The following is a 6700-nucleotide window of genomic DNA, read 5'->3' on the forward strand; positions in this document are numbered from 1 at the left end:
AGCGGTGGCTCTGCCAACAGGAGCTGCGGGAGGACAGCCCTGGGGCCGCGCCGCCCTGAGCAGCCCCTGCTGGGCCACTTGGTGCCCGTGGGGGTCTGCAGCCCCCCTCGGGGCACTCACAGCCCTGGCCAGGTCCTGCTGGTGGTGGCACCACTGCCAGCGCACAGCCCCGTGGAGACAGACCCAGTGCCCGGCTGTTGCCTGCATCTTGCAAATGGGTGCTGAGGGGGGCTCCGGGGGGCTGCCCCTCTGCTTGCACCCAGGGGAAGGGAGTGCCAGCAGCTTCCCCACGGGCTCTGACATGGTCCCGAAGAGCCAAGACAAAAGAAGCCCTTTTCTCCAGCTCATGAGCGGGCAGGCAAGGCCGTCGTGGGCTGCCGGCACAACAACAGTGGCCCTGGGTTCCATAAGGGAGGATGCACTGCCACCGCCACCCCATACCAGTGTGCTGCCCCAGTGCAAGGGCCTGTGCTGGACACGGGCAGCTTCTGGGCTGTGGCACACCATTCCCATGCCCAGCAGGAAAGGGTCTGCGCTGAACAGCAGTGTCCCTGTTAAGAAAAATAGCATGTCCTCATCTGGCAGTGGGGCCAGGCCCCAGCAGCAGCACTCCGGTCCTGCCCTGCCTTGCCCCAGCCCAGCATTATCCCACTGTTGGAGCACAGCTCAGCACCAAGGTGGCCCGCATGGCTTCACACGGTCCCAGACCAGGACAGGCTGAGGCAGAAGCTGCTGTGTCCATGTTTAGGGGCAGGAGTTGCTGTGTCCATGTTTAGGCTGGTGTCAGGGAGGGCACAGGCGGACCCTCCACTCTGCTCTGCATGCCACAAGAGTGTGCCAAGGCAGCAGCACAGTGGGGCTGTCCCTGCATGATGCAGCCCCCTAGCAGCAGCGATGACCACACCAGCTCCTTGGCAGCACCATAAGGACGCTGCCACAGCCAGCCGGCACCACTCAGCTGAAGCAGTGGCTGCAGCAGGGTGTGGGTGCTGCAGGGCAGGAGTAAAGGATGCAGACTCATGCCACGAGCTCGTCCAGGGTGTGCAGCCCCAGGCTGGAAACCAGCCATGCCACAGGTCTACAACACTTCCCAGAGAGCCTGGGCACAGCAGACCAGGCCAGGACAAGCCCCACAGGGCACAACTTGCAAAGCCCCATGGGCCCTCTCGCAGCCCTAGCTGAGCTGGCACAGCCTCCTGGCAGGGGGGGACATAGGTGGGCAGCAGCCATGGCATGGGGCAGTACTACCCAGCACTGAGGCAGCTGGGACCACACGCTGGGTCCATGCAGAGGTGCTTTTAAAAGAGATGGCCAGAGCAGAGATCATGCTATTGGTCCGCACTTTTCCATTCCCAATCAGCCCTGCCTCTTTGAAAGAGTGGGCAGAGGTGTGACACAATGTCCCAGCTCCCTTGGCCTGTGCTTACCAAGATATGGCACCAATATGCTCCACTACAGCACCTGCACCCTATGCCCATTCATGTCTCGGTATCATCTGGCCTGCCTGTAGGTGCAGAAGTCCACAGCACAGGTCCTCACAAAGCCCTCTGCAGGAGACGTCAGCCTGGCACCTGAGGACACTGGCACAAGCTGGTAGGCTGTGAAAGGGCCAGCATAGGCAGGTGAGTGGGAGCCCCTGTTCGGGAAGGGTTTCAGCAGTCCTGGCTAGCGAGGGATCATCAAGGACTGCAGTCTTGTGAAGTGCTTCGTAGGTTGCCCAGCACCTGAGTGAGCAGCAGCACAGCAGAGTGTGGCTACAGTCTCTCTCTCTCTCTCCTAAGCCCCAATTCCAGCATGCCCTTGATAACTTCTTTCAGGTCTTGGCTCATTTTCCTTTGACACTGAAGATAGATACACCCACCGGGAGTTTGCACGCCGCTGTTGAGGTCATCATGACCAGACTAGCTGCTGAATCCCCTCTGCAGCTGCACCCTAAACTCTGTGTGCTGCTGTGGAGCTGGCTGTAAAGGAATTGGAGGTGGTTGTGGGGAGCTCATGACCCTTCCCAGGTGCCAGGCCGGTGGGAAGGGAGATTATTTGTCTCCTGCCCATGTGCAGTTAGAGCCAATTTATCCCCACCAGGATATAGGTTCATTGCATTGCAGGATTCCTGCAGTGATGACGCTCACGTGGTACTTCTGACCAAGGCCAGGAGTACGGTGAGCTGCTCCCTAAAGGCAACCCCCAGCAGCACAGATTCCCCCACAGCACAGCATTCCTCTGCCCTGCCTCAAGTCTGCTTGTACTGGGACCAGAGGGCCCATCGCAGCCACTGCTGCACACTAGCTTTGGAAAAAAAAGCCCGGCATGACCTCCTGGGGAACTCCTCTGTGAGCAGCTAAGCATCCGAGCAAGTCCTGGAGATGTTGAATGAACAACAGTGGCACCAGCACCATGTTGTGGCCATCAAATTTTTCATACAAGCCCATTGTTAGAGAATGCTATGAACCAGCTTTGTTGCACTGAAAACCTTTTCCTGAGGGGGACCGCTGAGTGAATAAACAACCCATGGGATGCAATCACTACTCCTTTCCTAGTTCTTTAAGAACCATTGTCCAGGTAAATGCGTGGGCAGGTCTGGGTAGAGACAATTCCCTTGTAAATGATGAAACTGTCTTCAAGAGGGCAAAATAAGTTTTGTTTGTACATATGTGTGTATATATATGTATAAACATATGTATAAATAAATGCATGTCCATGTATATACATATGTCTGTATCTACCTTTTACTCTGTGTATGCGCATGCAAGCATACACATGCACATACACCATACACATTTGGATATCCACATAAGAGTTCTTCCCCCCGCCAGTTCCTACTCCAGGACACAAGACAACAGGCAGAAGGTGGTACATGGGAAATTCCATATAGCTGTAAGGAAAAAAAAAATACTAGGAAGGTGGTCAGACACTGGAACAGGGTCCCAAAGACGTGGGATCGCCATCCTTGGAGATTCGTGAAGTCAGCTGGACAAGTTCCTCAGCATCTTGATCTAACGGGACCAGATTTGAGCAGGTGTTGGACCAGAGACCTCTCAAGGTCCCTTCCCACCTCCATGGCTCTGTCATGCCAGGGTCTGCCTTTACTGCCCAGTTTTTTATTGTTGCTCTCCTCCCACCACCCCAGTCTAAATGATGCAGCACCTATAGCCCAGCTTGTGGGACATGCTGCACCCTCTGCCCCAGCAGCTCTTCTATTTGGGGAGGTGCTGCAGCCACTTTGTGCAGTGTGGGCAGTGCCATTCCCCGCATTCACTGGTGTGTTGCAGTGCTTTGCTCTGTGCTGTGCAGGAGGCATCAGGCTCATTGCAATGCATGAGGTTCACAGGGGAGCTCTGTTCTGCACAGAGCAAGGAGCACTCTGCTATTCTGCAGCTCTCTCCAACACCTCCAGTGACAGCAGTGAGTCTCTCACCTCCATCAGCACCAGACTGAGCTGCACCTCTCTGCAGCACTTGCAGGTACATTAACGCGACAGTTTGCAGGCTGCGTTGTGTACTGGCTCTGGGACTGATCTAACTCAACAACAAAAAAAAGCCAAAACCCAAATAACTTCTAAGAAGCTGAAACCTCTGGTTCTCCAATCCAGTCTACAGGCAGTAGATGAACAATCGTGCAGAGTGGTGGTTGCTTTGCACACAGAGTTCAGGTTGGCAATGGCGTGCACAGCGGGGGGGGGGGGGGGGGGGTAGAGTGGTGTGGGGGGGGGGGGGGTTAAGAGCACAATAAACAGATGCTGTCAGTGGCACAGGGCATATCAAACCACAGCGTCAGCTAGAAATGCCAAGTGAGAATAAGGGGGTTCTGGGACCCTAAAATAAAATTTAACTCCTTTCAATGTCACAGCCCCAAGCCTGGATCTGTGGACATTTTTCCGAGTGCCATGCTTAATCTTGGACTGCTGTGCCGTGCTAGGTAGCAGTGGCACAGACCCCTCATGTGGACACATTTATAGTGACAGAGCACTGCTTATAGGTGCACAATTGCTTTATCCCGCCTCCCTCTGCCCTCCCCGTCCCCCCCCCAGCTGACCCAGATGTACGTGCATCAGTTCATGTGCAGGAGCTATTGCAATTCCTGCAAATGGCATCTTATCCCCTTCTGCAGCCAAGTAGCATAGATAAGTTAACAGTTTCTGCCTCAGACCAGCCCAGACCCAAGGAGGGAGAAGCAGGGACTACCTGAGCTGTGGTTCTCAGGTGCAGGCAGCATTACCACTGCATGAAGGGAACTGCCAGCTCCCCTGAGGGCAGGGCAGCTGGGGTCAGCTGCCAGAGGACATTTACCTCCCCTGATCCAGAGTGAATGCCAGCAGATGTTGCTACCTGAGCAGGCCAAGCCCACACTGGGGATGCTGTGAGCAACACCAGGCCAGGCAGTTCCTGAGGACACTTTCTCCTTTCCAGGTCGGTGGTGCAGGGGACAGAGGCAGAAGCTGTCCTGCTGTGGCTGCAGGAAGCCAGCTGTGCTCCACTGCCCCAGCAAGGTGCTCAGAAATCCAGGTCATGAAAGGATCCTGCAGAACTGTCTCAGGACCTGCAACAAACATCATCGTGCAAAGAAGCACCCACCTAAAACAACCAGGAGCACAGCTTTGTCCTAATGGTTGCTGTTCTCCGAGCTGTGGCTGTCCCCACGCAGGTCAGCCAGAGCCAGCAGCCGATGGGCAGGGAGAGCCACTCACCAGTGCTCTGAGGCTGCAGGGCTCTGCAGGAGGACTGAGCTGTGCAGGCTGAACACTGGGTCCGCACTCCAGACTATCAGAATGCACCTGGCAAAGAGGGAAGGGCCATGGGGAAGGAGCACTCCCTGCCGGGCAGCAGGGAGATGGGCCAGCCCTTGCTGTGGCATCAGGGAGGGCACCCCGGAAGCCAAAGTCGGCTCTGGCTGTCAGGGATGTTGCCCACTCTTACAAGCTCTGTCTCCCAGGGAAGGGTGCCAGCGACTAACTGGACCCTGTGTGACCCAAACTCTGTATCAAACCTCAGAGCAATTGGCATCCCAGCAGCACCATGTCCCACACCCTTGGAGAGAGCCTTCTCCCTGTCGAGGAACCTCTGGTGGGATTGCACTGAGTGTTGCTACTACAGCACAGAGCTCCCTTGCCCCATGGGCTGGCTGATGTTCATCAAACCAGCGACAGAGGCTTTCATGGCTGGACACCCAGTTAGCGGTGGAATCACACAGTCCTCTGCACTGTTGACTCAGGATTGTGCATGCAGCTGCACCCCGTGCAAAACTGGATCTTCATGAGGTTCTGGGTTTGGGCTCAGTCATTTGCGATACCCCCTGACTTCAGAAGCAGCTTCTCCTGCAATAGCTCTCAAGAGCAGACTGTTCCACTCTGGCTGGCCTAGATGTGAGAGCCCCTTCTCAGGAAGTCTGAAACCCCCCTCCTGCACCAGTGCAGTGAGACCCAGCAGCTGCTCCAGGCTGGGGCAAGGAGACACAGTGTCAGTGCCAGCAGTGCCTGCTCGGCCCTGGCCCTGCTCACTGCTGCGGAGCCTTAGCAGTGTGGTAAGAGAAGCAGCAGCTGGTACTGGTGAGAGAGGCTGAGATTTCCAAGGAAGGGCAAGACCCTTAGCTTCCCCTCAGCCCAGCTGTGGGGGCAGGCAGCCCTGGCAGCCAGCACTGCCCCAGGATTCAGCGGCAAGAAGGCGCCTGAGCTGCAGGAGGATTTCTCCGTTCATTCCCCATGGGCTGGGGTGTGCTCCTCGGGGCTGAGGGAGGAGGAAAAGCTTCAAGACAGGACTCCTAGAGCAGGCAGTGCAGCCCTGAAGAGCTGGAGGGCACTGCATCCCTGGGCCTCAGAGGTGTTGCTGGCATGTGGGGCTGAGCGCGTGCAGAGCTGGCACAGGGTGCTGGGGCAGCCCTGGGGACAGCAGGCAGGCATCCTGCCCGCACCAGGCAGGGGCCAAGGGGGCTGCGGGCACGGACCTCTCCTCAGCCCACGGCCAGCAAAGGCCAGATCCTGGCAGAAGGCCCACGGGACGAGCAGGGCTTTGCCTTCAGGGAGGGTGGCAATCTGCGGAGCGGCTCCTGCCCCAGGGCCTGAGGCACCAGGGATGCCGGCTGTCCCGGGGCAGGCGGCCGTGTCGGGAGCCCGAGGGGCAGCGCACACGTTCCTCCCAGCCGGGGGTGGGCTGCTGGCCTCGGCTGCCGCAGGCTGTGGCGGCAGGGGCTGCGGGAGGCGGCGACGGGCGGCCCCGGCCCCGGCCGCGGCCCGCGAACCTCCCCGCCGGCGGCAGGGCGGACCCGCGGATGCTCCCGGGCCCTTCCCAGCCCCTCCCCTTCCCTGCCCCCTCCCGTGCCTCAGCACCGGCACCGGATCGGGGCCGATGGAGCCCGCAAGGCCACCGCTGCTCCACGCACAGCCGCCGGGTCCGCGGGCCCCGGCACCGGCCGAGGGGGCGGGCGACCCCCGGAGCCTCCCGCCGACCCCGGCCGCACGCCCTCCCCGGCCTCCGCTGCCGCCTCTCGGGGTCGGCGCCGCCGCCCGCTGCCCCTGCCCCCGTCTCTTCCCCCGTCCCTGCCCCTTCCCCTGCCCCCGCCCAGCCCCTGTCCCGCGGCCGGGCGGGCAGCGCCGCGGAAGAACGTCGCCTCGCTCCATAGAAAATAATTTATTGAAATCACAGCTATACATGGGCGGGCGTCCGCGGGCAGCGCGGCCCCCGGCCCTGGCCCGGCGCGGCTGGCGGCC

The sequence above is a fragment of the Aquila chrysaetos genome, chromosome 3 (assembly GCF_900496995.4).
Source record: "Aquila chrysaetos chrysaetos chromosome 3, bAquChr1.4, whole genome shotgun sequence".
Taxonomy (NCBI): Eukaryota; Metazoa; Chordata; class Aves; order Accipitriformes; family Accipitridae; genus Aquila; species Aquila chrysaetos.